The sequence below is a fragment of the Tamandua tetradactyla genome, chromosome 19 (assembly GCF_023851605.1).
Source record: "Tamandua tetradactyla isolate mTamTet1 chromosome 19, mTamTet1.pri, whole genome shotgun sequence".
Taxonomy (NCBI): Eukaryota; Metazoa; Chordata; class Mammalia; order Pilosa; family Myrmecophagidae; genus Tamandua; species Tamandua tetradactyla.
The window spans coordinates 15,129,383-15,145,875 of NC_135345.1; the positions used below are offsets into that span (position 1 = coordinate 15,129,383).

The window sequence follows — 16,493 nt, forward strand, 5'->3', positions numbered from 1 at the left end:
ACCCCGTCTTAGTTTGCCAGAGTTACTACAACAAAATAGCATAGACTAGTTGGTTTAAACAACATGAATTTATTGTCTCACAGTTTTGGAGTCTAGAAGTCCAAAATCAAGATGTTGGCGAGCTCATGCTTTCTCTGAAGTCTGTAGTGTTTTGGAGGTGACTCAGTTTCTTCCTCTATCACATGGCCATGTTTCTCCTCCTCTGGCTTCTCCTAACTCACTATGCCTGGCACACAGTGGGCATTCAATGCATATAGACTGAGTGAATGAATAAATAAATAATAAACATTTGACCACAAGGGAAAGGGTCATGGAAGACCCCAGAGCACAAAAAGGGAGACCTTGGCAAGTGCATGGGGAAATGGAATACTAGTCTTTCACATCCTGCACTGGGCACCAGGTCTCTGCTGCAGCCACCCTAATAGCTGGCCACCTGGTAACAAGGGGCTTTCAGAACTTGAAGAGCCAATGGTGGAACCCATGATTATGGTGAAAATACTAACAGCACAGTGAGTCCAGAGAGGCAAATGCCACCAACTCCAACAGAGAGGAGGCAGAATCTTTTGGAATCCAAAGGTTTACACTTCCCAGGAGATGTTTGGGACCAAGGAAAGACTATGCTGGTGAGGACGGCACAGCTATTGGAGAGGCTGGGAAGCTGCCCTTTTAAGCCCAGGAGAGAGTTTGGAATATCCACATTTATGAAATGATGAAGCAGGTTGTATAATCTAAGCAATTCTAATTTCAACAAAATATTCCTTACTTATAAAAGTCTTGTGTTTTCTTGGTGCACTCTTTCTTAACAGATGTCCCAGTCCTATGAAAAGTATTATTAAATCACTTTACTGAGCATTTTTGAAATATATATATTTTGAAAGTTATGCAATACAGCAGGTTCTTTAAAACATATATTTGTTGTGAAATTTAGTCCTTTCAAAGTCCCTATGCTATGTAGCTGTTGGAGCATAGCTGGGAAAATTACCCAAACACTTCACTGAAATTATTTGGGAAAAATGTTATTTGAAGGGCCAATCCAAATGTGTGTGGTCTGAAGAAGAAAAAGGATTTAAATCTGTTTTACTGTTGTGCCTTCAGCTATAGAATTGTGACATCATAACTGTAAGATGATACTTGTAGAATTTTACTGTTTGGGAATAGCTGGCACTTCACTAAAAGGGTTCAGAACACATTCAACTTGCTTGCATTTTGCATGGTACAGTGATCTGCTCAGAATCATGATTAGAATGAAGTTAGTGCTTGCCACTGCCATAAAATTTAGTGGAGAGGGAGGGAGAGGGAAAGAATCTTTTTCTTGATCTCAGTGACTGATAATTGAACCAGTAATTATCTATTTTTGTGTATGTGCAGAAGAGGACACAGGGTGCTTTGAGATAACAGAGAGATGGGGGGAGGGAGGTAACCTAACCTAGTAAAGAATCAGGGAAGAAAGGTGTGATGGTTTGGAGCTGTATATACATGACAGAAAAGCATTTTCCTTAAACTTAATCCATTCCTGTGGGCATGAACCCATTATAAGTAGGACCATTGGATGAGCTCACTTCAGTTAAAGTGTGACCCACCTCAAACAGGATGGGTCTTAATCCTGTTAATGGAGTCCTCTATAAGAGAATGAAATTCAGACCCAAAGAGAAAGCCACCGATGGAGAAGCCAGAAGCTGAACAACAGCAGAACTTGGAGATGTTGCCATGTGCCATGACATGTGACAGACCGAGGAACAAGGATTGCTGGCAGATTGCTGGCAGCCAGCCCCAGCAGTCAAAGTCTTTGAGGAGGAAACATTGCCTTGATGATGCCTTCATTTGAGCTTTCCTTTAGCCCCCAAACTGTAAGCTAAAAACATTTCCATTGTTTAAGCTGAACCATTTCATGGTAATTGCTTCAGCAGCCTAGGAAACTGAAACAGAAGGCATCTCAGAGGACATGACTTCTAAGTTGAAACCTAAGAGGTGAGAGCTACTTAACCACATGCAAAGTGGGAGGGAGAGATGGTGGGTTGGGAGTGTATCCAAGGCAAGGAGAATCATATGTACATATGTTCTCAAATACTGAGTTTACTTTAAATATTTGCAGTTTGTGGAGGATTGAATCATGCACCCCACAAAAGACATGTCCAGTCCTTATTCCACATTCTCGTAGGTGTGAATAAGACCTTTGAAGATGTTATAATTAGTTAAGGTGTAAACTCATTTGTTAATCGGATCTCTTAAGCTCCTACTTAGATTAGCCAAATTGAATCAGGATGGGCCTTAATTCATAAGGCTGAAGTCCTTATAAGGGGAGGAAATCTAGACAGAGACACAGACAACTGAACAGTAGAAGCCAGAAGTCATGTGATAGAGACAGAGATGCAAGTCAAGGATCCCCAAGGATTGTGGCAGGGCAAAATGAGAATGCTACAGCCTCCAGGAGAAAGCATGACCTGTTAAGACCTAAATTTTGGACTTCTATCCTCCAAAACCATGAGACATTAAATTCCCATTTGTTTAAGCCAACTATTGACCTAGCACCCCTAGCAAACTAAGACACAACTTATTCATTCAACAGATTTATACTCTTCCACGAGTATTTAATAATTATCTTGACTAGGCATCCTTGGATGGGTTGTGACTATTTTATGATAGTATTATGCACAGAGACCCAAGATTGTTTGATTTGGCTCTGCTCACCTGTCTTCCATAAAGTATTGTGATTTTTTGTTTTGACAGCTGACATTAACCTTTGGCTCACCAGCTCTTGATCCTTTTTTATTGTAAAGTTTAAGCAACGTCCTCACTGACTGCCCATCTATCTTGCTCTTAGAGATAACAGGATCTTTTAGTCATTGACTCAGATCCCGTTTACCATTCCAGCTCTGTTGCCCATTGTAGCAGTCATGTCCACCTTGCCCTTGGTGGTTAAGTGCCATCACCCAGCCTCTACTATTCAGGATCCTCTTTTCCCTCTTGCCACTATAGGGACCCTGATTCCATAACAACAGCCCTACCATCAACCCTTGCTTTCAGAACATAGCCACTCTTGAGCTTCTCAGTCCTGCCAGAACCCCAGGGCCAGCACATGCTTTATTGCTATTGTAAAGAGTGTCTTCTGGGTCCTTTTGAGAACCCAGTCAGCTGGTGTTCTAGATTGCTAGCTGCCAGAATGCAATACATCAGAAACAGAATGGCTTTTAAAAAGGGGAATTTATTAGGTTGCAAGTTTACATTCTAAGGCCCTGAGAATGTCCAAATTAAAGCAAGTCTATATAAATGTCCAAATTAAGGCACCAAGAGGTTACCTTCACTCAAGAAAGGCTGATGAAGTTCAGGGTTTCTCTCTCAACTGGAAAGGGATATGACGAACATGGTGAAGTCTGCTAGCTTCCTTTCCAGTTTTCTTGCTTCATGAAGCTTCCCCGGGATGTTCTCCTTCTTCACTCCAAAGGTTGCTGGCTAGTGAACTTTCGGCCTCATGGCTCTGTCTTCTCTCCAAAATACTTTCTCTTTTAAAGGATTCCAGTAAAGTAATCAAGACCCACTTGGAATGGGTGGAGTCACCACTCTGTGAAGATAATCTAATTAAGTTTTCAAACTACTTGCTGAATAGGGTTTAAAAGAAACCCCATAAGATTGGATCAGGATTCAAACATGCTTTTCTAGGGTATATAAATCCTTTCAAACTGGCACAGCTGCCTGTTATGTTATATAATCTTTCCGGAATGTTCATCTTTCTGAGCCTTTTGATCCCTTTATTACTTTGCCAATATAGAGTACTAAATAAATATCTCATCTATTTTGGCCATCTGTTTCGAGCTTTTAATGAACCATCCCAGCGGTGTTATTAGGATTGACTCTAGTTGACTTGCCAGGTCGTTACATTTACAGTCATGGGAGCGTTCCAGTCATCACTCACAGTGCAGCACCTTCAAGATTCATTCTCATGAATGTCTTCCTAGTTCTTGAATACATATTAGACAAATCCTATAGCTTTTTTGGTCAACAATCCCTTTTTGACCAAAAAGAAGTGACAGGACATGCCCAGTTGCATCATACTGACTCTTGCACCTAGTTATTGATCCAGGGGCAATGAAAGGGAGACAGGTGCTCCTGAAGACCAGCAGTGTCATCTTGCCACACATCTGCTTCATTTGAGACCTTTGTGTGGTCTCAGAGTCCCACTCCTTTCCAACTACAGCCCTAATTTTAGAGACAGATACCTGCCAGGGCTGTGAGTTCAGACTTCTTTGTAACTCTGCAGTGCTCACAGTGAGATCCAGGGCATGATTTTCAGTTTGCCCTCTGGCCTCAGGAGGTGAGAGTCTCCTTAAAGGCCTTCTAGCTTCACACCGTGCCCTGAGTTGACAATTGGCTGAGCTGATCCCATCATTTTCTTCCCTTGGCATTTTGATGGCAGTGGAAAGCAACAGTCAATGCCATGTTCCTTGTGGTGACCTTGTTTCTTACATCTCAGGTGCTAGAGATAGTGCATAAGTCAATGCATCCCTTTCCCTCATAGCCTTTGGCAGTTTACTGCATGAGTCTTAGTAACTATATTACTACAGCAGACCACAGAAGGTGGAAATTGAGTCAAAGAAGCCAAGAAGTCATTAAAGCTTGCAAGATATCACTGAGGGCAAGCAGAGCTTGATCCTGTGGGAAACTTTGGCTGATGGTGTGGAACATCTCTCAGAGTCATCTCTTCCAAGGACAAATTTGCTGAGTATTAACCCTGTCAATCCTTGTTTGAAGGCCGGGAGGGCATTAGTGATGGCTGCTTGCAGGCTGCCCTGCCTTTGGGCAGAACAGGTGTTGGTGTTCAGAGAAAGCCCTCAATAGAGTTGTGGATGCTTCCTGTTGGAAGTTGGACATGTGTACACAGAAGCAGTAGGTATCCAGGGTATATGCATCAGGCACCAGCAATGCCTGCTACAGTTGAATTTTCTGTCCCTTGATCCAAATGATCTTCATTTGAGAACCTGGATTTTATTCAGTTTTTCTGCTTTATCCCAGGACTAACTTCCTACTCTGTCACTCTCCTGGTCACCTTATGAATTTTTTCAAAGTAAAGAATATCTTTGGAAATAATTTATTTAACTAGAACTGAAGAACTTCTCTGTTTAATACTAAGAAAGACCTGAAATATAGCAGATGTGTCATTCACTAGCAAATGACACTGAAGAATATTTAATTTATTTCCATCTGTCATGGTTTTAAACTGTATCTACCCCAGAAAATCATGTTCTTAAAGCTAATCCATTCCTGCGTGTATAAACTTACTGTAAGTGGGACCTTTTGATTAGGTTAAGGTCTTACTGCTCTTACAGGGCACCTTTATAAGAGAATGAAATGCAGACACACAGAGAGAAAGCCATGGAAGCCAGAAGCTGAAATCAACGAAACCCAGAAGAGGAGGAAGAGACTGGTAGATGCTATCATGTGATGTGCCGTGCCATGTTACAGAGGAGTCCCAGGTTGCTGGCAGCCTACCTTTGGGAAAAAAAGCATTGCCTGATGATTCCTTGATATGGACATTTTTCTCAGTCTTGAAAATGTAAGCTAGTAAGTGAATAAATTCCCACTGTTAAAAGCCAACCCATTCTACGGTATCTGTTTTTGGTAGCCTAGCAAACTAAAACACCACCCCTTCAGGTGGAAGACATTTAATATGTTTCTCAGCTCAAAACAAGAGTAATGCTCATTAATTATTTATAAAAGAGAACAGGGTGAATAAGATACAGATCTTGCCCTCAAGGCGCTATTCTCTGGAGCTGTGCTGTCCAATATGGTAACCACTAGCACTTGTGGCTACTGAGCCTTTGCTACCTGGCCAGTCACAATTGAGATATGCTGTTAAGCATAAAATATGCATTGGATTTTGAAGACAGTACAAAAAGGTAAAAAAGAACATAAAGTATCATGAGTAATTTTTAATATTGATTACATGTTGAAAGGGTAATATTTGGGATATATTGGGTTAAATAAAATATATTATTAAAATTATTTTTACCTGTTTCTTTTTTATTTTTAAAAATACAGCCTCTAGGGGTGCTAGGTTAGTTCAGTGGTAGAATTCTCGCCTGCCATGCCAGAGGTCTGGGTTCAATTCCCGGCCTGTGTACTTCCCGCCCCACCCTTGCCCCAAAATTCAACAAATGATGCTGTAATAATGGGATAGTCACATAGAAAAAGAATGAAATGTGACCCCCCCAGCATACAGCATACAAAAAAAAAAAAATAGCCTCTGGGAAATTTGAAATTATATAAAAGTTTCACAGTATATTTCTATTAGTGCTGAGTTAGAAATATTTATCATGTAGTCCCCCATGAGTCAAAATTCCACAAATGCTAACTACCAGAACAAACTATTTTTGAATTCTTTGGGAGGGAGTATTTAATTTTTTAAAAATTCATGGCGCACTTCTTACTGATTTACTTGTCACAGCAAATTAAATTTCAGTTACTAATTAGGAGAACTCAGGTAATCCCTCTGAGTCTGTCTCCTAAATTAAATTGAACACAATCTAGTATTAATGATAGGTAATATATTGATGATTAAGCCAGGTACAAGGCACAGGGGATTCATTCCTGGTTTTTCTACTTTTGTGTATGTTTGAACAAGTAACTAAAACCCCAAAACTAATAACCCACAAACTCAAACACCCAAACAAGTAATAACAGCTGTTTCAATTCCTGAATCCTGTTATATTAATTAAATGTTTATTTTAAAATCCCAGCTGCAAGAAAGGGGAGCGTAACTCCCGCCCCTTAAGTGTGGGCTGCACGTAGTGATTTCCTTCTAAAGAGCACAGAGTGGAAAGGAAGCGGGTGGTGGTGAGAAAAACCTGACAACAATGACCTCAGCCAGGTAATCAATGTCAACATCAACAGAGATAAGTCATGTTGATGGTGTGTATCTTTGATAATAATGTGATGCAAATGACACTTTAGCTCTGTGATATTCCTCCCCCAAACCCATAACCCTGGTCTAATCAGAGAAAAATGTCAAATTCTAATAGACGGGCTTTCTGCAAAATACCTAGCCAGTGTTCTTCAAAAATGTCCAAGTCATCGAAAACAAGGAAACTCCAAGAAACTGCCACAGCCAAGGGGGCCTAAGGATGATGACATCCAAATTTAAGTTAGTATCCTGGTGGGATCCTGAAATAGGCAAAGGTTATTAGGTAAAAAGTGAGATAATCTGAATAAAGTGTGGACATCAGTTAATTATAATGTATGTGTATGGGTTCATTAATTGCAACAAATGTACTGTACTAATGTAAAATATTAATAATGGAGAAAACTGGGTGCAGGGTTTATGGGCACTTGCTGGAGAAGTCAGGGACCCACCTTGCGGCCATCTCCCAGCCTTTGCCTACCCTTCACCTCCTTTCATTGTGTTTCCATTACACAGCGTCGGGGGAACATTAGGTCTAATGGAGCAGGCCGGACCATACCTTAAACCTGAAACCCAGAACAAACAGCCCAGCTGCTTAGGCAGAGAACTCTCTCAGTGGCAGGGCCCTCCTAGGTTCCTCCTAGGTTCTATAAATACCCACTCTCGGGCCGCACAGAGATGTCTCCCCTTTCTGAGGTGAAGTGGGGCGTGTGGAGCCAACATCCAGTGACCTGACCCGGGCAGCTGACTCCCAGAGAAGCTGGCCACGATGGGATCTTTACCCTGCCCTTTTGGCCCCTTGGGGTTGGGGAAGTAATAAAGCTGTCATTTGCTGAAAGTCTTTGTTGTGCCTAAGCCTGTGTTCCCATGACAGACACCATGTAGCAACTTGCTCCCCAGAACTCTCTGTACTATCTTCTTAATTTTTCCATAAATCTGCTATTCTAAAAAATGAAATGTATTAAAAAATGTATAGCAAACAATCTCAGTCCTATATACTGCCCGAGTTCTTGAGAATGGGCTAAAAGTCTGTAGTTGACTCAACAGTATTGGCTCACAGTAATGGGGTATTTGCCATCTGCTGGAGCAGATTTGCGTTTTCCATGCATCAACTCATTTGAGCCTCCAATGAAATATATGAAGTAAGAAATATCCCACTCCCATTTTCAGATGAGAAAATGCAGGCACAGAGAAGGAAAATAACTCGCCAAAGTCCTACATCTAGAAAATACTAGAGCCAGGACTCAAGCCCAGAGACTGACTCCGGAACGTGTGTTCTTCACCTTTAGGCTGCTCCCCCAGGGAGTCGTTATTTGCCAAGGTCGTCTTCTTCGTCTTCCTCTTCCTGTCGTAGTTGTCCTCTTCCTCCGCCTCCTCCTCCTCCGTCATTATTATCATCAACATCTCCCTCATCTTCATCATCACCGACATCTTCACCATCATCATCTTCATCTCTACAAGCCAGCCCAAATTAAGATATCTTTTCTTTTTAAAAAAATTAAGATAGGTATTAAGTGAGAGTGCTTTCCCCAATTCAATTCCCCAGAGCTGACTCGTCTTAATTCAGTGTACACTTTCCGGGACTTCTTTCTATTCTCACATAGCTTACATTTGAGCACTTACTAGATGCCAGGCACAATCTTAAGGGCTCTACGTGTCTTAACTCATTTAATCCTCACAACATATACAGCATTTGTTTTCAGAGCTAAAGAGACTATTCAGTTGCTGAGCAGTCAGTATCAATACTGGCTATAAGCATCCAGAACATCCATATGTAGGCTTATCTGGCTGCACGGCAGCCCTGGTTGATTCCCTCTCTTTCTGGGCTCACCTGGGTGCGACTGTCCCTCTAAGTAAGCGTGGGGGCAAGGATAACAGCCCAAGGTCCACGCAGTCTGAATGCCCTGTGGCCCAGAGAACCAGAAGACCTAGTAGGACCGGGTCGTCAGTTGCAGGTTCCTGATGTCAGCGGCTTCCTTCTAAGCAGAAATGCTGCTTAAATGTGGCCAACAACTTACCTCTAAAACCACATAGTTTGTTTCCTTATGTTGACCCTGACCAGAGACTTTGGGAGAAGCATCCAGCCAGCAACATCTGGAAGTGCTCTCTTGTCTTCTCCCTAAGGTCTGATTGACCTTCTCTGTTTCTCCTGAGTTACCAAATTTCCTTTTATTTCTAACTGTGGTGCCTCCTCTCATTCTGCAGATATTTCTCTGCCCCAATAAAGAGATTTCTCCTCTACACTCATTTAAAAACCCATGAGGTACACACATGTACATACCCCTGTACATGATGCATAAACATACACATATACATATATACCCACTAGTAGACACACGTGAAATATATATGTATATTTACATACAGAGATATGCAAATATCTGTATACAAATATCTGTATATAAAAACATATGCAAAAAATAAAAATTAAAAAATATATATGCATTATGAGTAAAATTGAATGTTGTAGCTAGAGCTCTATACAGAGATGGAACTCAGAGAGGTCAAGCAACTTACTTAAATCACACAGCAAGACATACCTCAAACCTGGTTTCATCTGCTTCCAGATCCAAGGCACTTCCCACCAGCACCGCTACCCTTACTGGTCTTGTGGTCGTTATCACTGTGCTTCACTTCCAGAGGGCAGAACTTGGTTAAAATTCACTTTCCTCAGTCAGATGCAGCCTCCTAACTTGTTCATCTGAAGTGTGCCCAGGCCAGGGTGCAGCAGAGAATGACTCGGGGGCGGTAATCTGCTCACACAGCTCTGGGCTCCTTTGCCATGTTTGGCACAGCTGCCTAGACACTGCTAACATTCAAGTTTAATAATATTTCCTCAAAATTCAACTTCTGACAACTCAAAATATTTTACTAGTTTGCCTAAAAAAATAATTAAAGCCTGTATTCTGACTGGCAGTCTTTATTTTTTTTTAAATTTTAAAAAAATTTTTTAATTTTATTTTTTTAAATACCAATAAGCACCAAACAAATGCAAACATGACTGGCATTCTTTAGTGTTCTATTCCAGCCTGCTTGATTTCTAATTTCTTCAGGGAACTCACTTCCTTGGAAAACATGAATGAGCAACAACAGAAAGATATGGGGGAAAAAGTATGGCAAAGCTTGGCTTCTCTGCTTTGTCAGTTCATTATTTACTGATTCCCTCATTAATTCACACTCTGCTACCTGAGGACCACCCCAATACCACTTTGGCTGTGGATCTCACAGCACTCCTTAGTGCCGGAATGGGTAATAGGGTGGTTCTCAGGATTGGAATAGGATGATGGTACTGGAGGCAGTGATGGGACAACTGCCAACTTTCTGCAGGCAGTGACCATCTATACAGCTCTGGGCCCTGGCAGGACACAGGGGACATGCTCCAGTTAGGGTGATTCGAGGAGGGATTAACAACGACTCTTGGCAAAGGTGTGGACAGTGTGCAGGAGAGCCTCCAGGGACTAACAGCCATGGTGAGGCCACCACTGGGCCTGATGGCGTGAGGGGAGGGATGGAATCTTAATCTGGAAGGAGAACATCCTGGGGAAGACCACCCAGGTCACCGAGAGGGACGGTGACCTTCCATCTACCAGCCTGAGGCCACCCTGCAGAAAGGGAGGCAGGAAATAAATAACTAGACCACATCCTCCTTCCTCTCTCTGGGGATACTGCCGGGCTCCCCATGGGCTGTAACCAACCAGAAGCCAGAGGACAAGGCTTTCTGATGGAGTCTTGTGGTGGTTTGGAGGTATGAACCCCAGAAAAAATGTTCTTAAAGCTAATCCACTCCTGCGGGTGTGACTCCATTGTATATAGGATTTTTGGATGAGGTGATTTCAGTTAAGTTGTGGGCCACATCTTAATCCTATTACTGGAGTCATTTATAAGCAGAACGAAATTCAGAGAGACAAAAAGAAAGTCACAGGAGGCAAGAAAAGTCGGAAGATAAGGGAGAAGCCAGAAGAGGCTGCCATGGGCACGGCCACGTGGCAGAGGAGCCCAGACCAAGAACCGCCAGCAGCAGCCCCAGAATGCCAGTGTATGAGAAGGAGAAGGAAGTACTGCCTTCATGGTGACTCAATTTGGACTTTTCCTAGCCTCGAAAGTGGGAGCTAATAACTTGCCATTGTTTAAACCAACCCATTGCATGGTGTTTGAGAAGCCAGAAAGGGAAAACAAATCCATACAAGCCAGCCTCTGGGGCAGAGAGCTGGATGGGGAGGTGTGGAGAAAGGATATGATAGAACAAAATGAGAGATGTGCAGCCAGAACCCCTCGAGCATGGGGTTCCAGGGAGAATTGAAGGAAAGGGAAACACTGACAGAAGCCACCTGGCTGGAGGCAGCCTTACTGAGCACAGATGAAATACTCCCCAGATGTTTTCGTTTGCTAAAACTGAAGAAATGTAATATACCAAAAATGGGTTGGCTTTTATGGTGAGGATTTATTAACTTATAAATGTACAGTCCTGAGGGCACGAAAAATGTACAAATTAAGACGTCAACAAGATGGTATCTTCTCAATGAAGAAAGGCTGTTGGCGATCCAGGACTCCCCTATTTCATGGGAAGGCACCTGATGGTGTTTGCTGGTGCTTCTCTTCCAGGTTTCGTTGCTTTCAGCTTCTAGACACTCTGTGACTTTCTAACTGAGCTCAGCATCTATGTGTTTCTGTCTTTTAGCTTCTGTCTCTCTTAGCTTCTCTCAGGCATTTTCTTGTGAGTCCTGCTCTGAATTTCATCTTTTACAAAAGACTCCAGTAAAAGGATTAAGATCTACCTGGAGCACCAATTGAAACTACCTAAGCAAAATGTCCTATCCACGATAGGTCTACACCCACAAGAATGGATTAGCTGATCTTTTCTGAATATGATTTTTTCTGGGGTGCATACAGCTTCAAACCATCACACGAGGGAACCTCCAGAAAGAATTACAGGGAGAGTGTCTTTGCATGGGGCTGATGTTTTCCAAAACAAGCAGAAGTTTCAAGAGCCATTGAAATACAGGTTGTTGGGGTTTCTGTGGCCTCATTTTGAACTCTGGCCTAGGAAAACAAGGATATGGAAACATTACAGGACTTCCAGATGTCCTTCCCCTGAGACGACCACTATCTACTATTAATATCACCCCTCTCTGTTAGGGCTGTGTTTCAAATGTCTGTGCTTCCTGCTGCTCTTTTTTTTCCCAGGGCCCTTGAGAGGCCACAGAAGAATGAACGCTGAGAAGAAGGATGTTGTTATCAGCTCAGCGCAGTTTCGAGTTAAATGAAGAAACATCGTAGGAAGTAGCTGCATGCACACCTTCTTGTTGATTTCTCTACTGGTGAGTGATTTGGAATCATGCCTGATGTGTGAAAAATGGCTGCTCCCACTGGGTCGTGTGTCTAATACACTAAAAGTATATATTTTGTTATAGTGTATGTTTGCTGATTTTGAGGCTACATCTCAAAAAGCCATATATGCATGTCATGGTTAGGTTCATGTGTCAACTTGGCCAAGTGGTGGTACCTGTTTGTCTGGTTGGGCAAGTGCTGGCCTGTCTGTTGCAATGAGGACATTTCGTAGAATTAAATCATGATCATGTCAGCTACATCCACAGCTGATTACATTTGTAATCAGCCAAAGGGGAGTGTCTTCTGCAATGAGTAATGTTTAATCTGATCACTGGAAGCCTTTTAAGGAGGATTCAGAAGAGACAGGCTCTTCCTGTCTCGGCTGGTGAGACTCTCCTGTGGAGTCTGTCCAGACCCTCCATCGGAATCATCGGCTTTACAGCCTGCCCTGCGGATTTTGGACTCTGTGTTCCCGCAGTCACGTGAGACACTTTTATAAATTTTATATTTGCAAGTGTTCCCTGTTGATTTTGTTTCTCTAGAGAACCCTAATTAATACAATACACATGGCTCAAAAATAAAGTAATATAAATGTACCCCATGAAAAGTCTCCCTTTCATCTCTGCCACCACCCCTAACTCTAATAACTGTTTCTTTTAAGAATTATGTAGGTCCGTTCAGAATTTCTTTGTAAAAAAACAAGCGCATATGAATAAATTTATTACTTCTGTTTTTTTTAAAAATGGGAGTGTTCATACACAATATTTAATACCTTGCTTTGTTCACTTAATAATATATCCTAGAAGGTGACTATATCAACCTATACAACCCATCACTTTTTAACAGCTGCATAATACTCCATGGGACAGATGTTTGTAATATAGTTAACCTGTGCCCTATTGGGAACATCGTCTGGTTTGCTTGCGATGTTTACTTTTTTTTAAATTGTGAACAACATATATGTAACCAAAATTCCCCATTGTATCCATTTTTTAGTGTGCACTTCAGTAGCAGTAATTACATACACAATGTTGTGTTACATCCCTACCATCTTTTGCCAAGACTTTTTCATGGCCCCACACAGAAGCTCTGTACCTTTTAAGCCCCCAAACCTGGCTCCTTTAACTGCTAATCTTTCTATTTCTATTAATTTGCTTATCCTAGGTATCTCATATAAGTGGAATCATACAATATTTGGTTTTTTGTGTCTGGTATGTTTCATTCAACATAATGCTTTCAACGTTCATCCATGTTGTAGTATGTAACAGCACTTCATTCCTTTTTCAGGTGAATATTATATTATTCCCTATATTCCATAATATAGATCACATTTTGTTTCTTGATCCATCTGTCGATGGATATGGGTTATTTCTACCTTTTGACTATTGTGAATAATGCTGCTAGGGACACTGGTGTACAAGTGTCTGTTTGAGTCCGCATTCTCCATTCTTCTAGGTATATACCTAGAGAGAAATTGCTGGGTCATAGGGTAACTCTGTTTAACTTTTTGAGGAACCACCAAACTCTTTTCCAAGGTGCTTGCACCTGTTCACAATCCCACCAACAGTTTATGAGGGTTCCAATTTTCCACATCCTTCCCAGGAGAATAATAACACTTGTTATTGTCTTTCAGTATTTCTTTTTTAAATAATAGTCATCCTAGGGGTGTGTAGTGGTATCTCATTGTCATTTGATTTACTTTTCTCTGATGAGCAATGATGCTGAGTATCTTTTCACTTGCTTGTTAGCCATATCTATATCTTCTTTGGAGAAATGTCTATTCAAGTCTTTGCCCATTTTTAAATTGTGTTATTTGTCTTTTTGTGGTTGCAGTCAATTATTCTTACAGACATGCCACGCTGAATAACCTGGTATATCCATCATTTCCTATACAGGCAGGTATATTTGCAGGATAAATTCTTAGAAGTGGGGCTGACGGGTCAAAGGGTAAATGCATTAATAATACTGATGCATTTATATTCTTCTAGATCTCTGTATTCCAGCAATGAGTTGAACAACCACATATTATTTAGGGATGAAAATTCAGAAGAGGAAAAGAAATACTGAGCCCAGATATAATCTTCCATCAATGTGGAATGCTGATTACCTATAGTGATTGGCATCTCTGAGTGTGTCTGTGTGTGTGCATATATCCTCTGAAAATCCAGTTTTAAAAATCTAGCCATCTGGTCAGATAAACATCCTACCCCATTTCCAAAGAAACTAGTTTATTAATGATTTCAGAATCCTACTTGTAGTTTCAGCCATACAAAGATCTCAAGGAATGAAGGTGAGGCAACGTGAGAATGTGGCAAAGAAAATTCCTCCACCAGGGCAAACTTTGCAAATTGAGAGACAACTCTAACATTCCAAAGGCACTGTCTAAAAATCCTCTCATTTTTTGCAATCTAAGGAGAAACTTCAACATCACATGGTAAAGGAGAGCTTTATTTAAATATAGCCATGGAATTGAAAGTGATAAAAGCCAAACTAAACCAAACACACCACTAGCAGCAATAACAAAAAAACTAACAAATGAAAAACAAAACAAAACAAAACCATTCTCCAGTTTTCGCTAAAACACAGCATGGTGGGTTGGAAGAAATCATATCATAGAAGAAAACCAATGCGAGACCCAACTGTCTAAAGGGTGGTGAAAAAAATACGCTATTGAAGACACCCAGGAGAGGAAGGGTCCAAACTAGCTGAGGGCTTTCCTTTTTAATCTCTGTAGCTTGGTTTTAGCCATTTTGGTTTGTGGCTGAAAGTTGGTATCACCATGGAAAGACTGGGTGTGGAATGCATTTGAAAAACTGTACTGAGTTTATATTTTGTAGCATGAGCCATACCCAGGAAATGCCACTCAACCAAAATTTATTGAACTGAGTCAAGATGTACTAAGAAAATATTGGATGGATTAATAAAAGCGGAGAAGCATTTTGACTTAGAGTGCGTTACATACTGCCTGGCCTTTTGAAGATGGTGCACCACAGCTGCAGAAAATGTGAGTCTTTTCTGGAAGGCTCAGGGTAGTCACTGCGAATGTAGGTCACTACAGCTTCCTGCAGATCCCTTTGTCTGTGGAGAGCTGTTACTGCTGCTGGTGGCAAGGATGGCGAAGCTTGTGAGCAGATTTTCAGAACTCTGTGATGTGCAGACCCAGTTGGGTCTTTTTCCATGGTGCTCCGTTTTCACTGTTTCTTTCTAGGGCCAAGTCAAACAGCAGCTTCCCCTTGCCTACGTCTCTCCAGCCAAGATGGCAATACTTCCTGCCTTAAGAGAGGACAAGAGCACATCCCTCCATGACAGTCTTCCTGTTAAAGACAACAGCATCTCTTCTTCACTTGCCCCCTCTCTTCACACTCTCTCTGTTACTATAGGAGAGACCTATTTATAATTGATTAAAGATTGGAGGTTTAATTTTAAAAAACTAATGATAGTATTTTGATTAATAATATTTAATATCAATTAATAAGTGTTTACCATGTATACAGTATTCCATGTCCACATCAGAATATCCACATATTTTCAAAAAACCAAACAAAAGGAAAAGTTTTACAGCCAGGCCACCCCTTGCCTACTGTTGGTAAGACTTTGGAGCCATAGCCTACACAGCTCAACGCCTTTTGTAGGGTATATGGGTTAAAAATCAATGCCTGGAATTAGGTGGACCAGGACCAAATTCCATATCTACCACACATTGTCTTCAGTTTAAATCACCTGACCTTTCTCTGTCACACTGTGTCAGTCAGTGTTCTTAGTTATATCCAACAGAACCATCTCCCAGTAGTTTGTTTAAGGATGCTAGGATGCTCCAGAATCTCAGAGAGGGTGAAGAAATTAGGCAAAGAGGCAGGAACAATATACAAATTATACCACTAGTCCAGTAGAAACCCTGTTGCCCAGATCTTGGAGCAAAGATACCGAAGGACTTAATAACATGATGTATATGCAGTAATAAGCCCAGTAAAGTCTTCGGGCACATGTAAGTGCTCAGTTAATATTTCCTCTTCATCTCCTCCTCTCTCTTGTCTTCCTTTTCTTCCTTTTGCCTCCTCCTCCAAAGAGTGATGAGAGGCAGCATATGAAACAATTCAGATTATGGAAACAATTTTTCGTCTTTCCAGGCTCAGAAAAACTTGTGAGATACAGTGCCAAAGTGTCACCATTGTTAACTGAATGGGAGTGATCCCTTTTCTGAGAAGTAACTTTCCAAAGAGTTAAAAATAAAATGTGAGGGCTTTCTGAAAAAAAATGGATGTACCCTGCAAAA

General features: G+C 41.3%; 1 long non-coding RNA gene across 1 annotated transcript; it reads left to right on the plus strand.

Moving 5' to 3' along the window:
* The first annotated feature begins 369 nt into the window (after window positions 1–369).
* LOC143663485 (uncharacterized) lies at window positions 370–15,399 on the plus strand. The gene is made up of 3 exons (XR_013165956.1): window positions 370–718; window positions 12,077–12,210; window positions 15,058–15,399. It is a non-coding gene; the product is annotated as an uncharacterized LOC143663485 (long non-coding RNA).
* The last annotated feature ends 1,094 nt before the right edge of the window (window positions 15,400–16,493 follow it).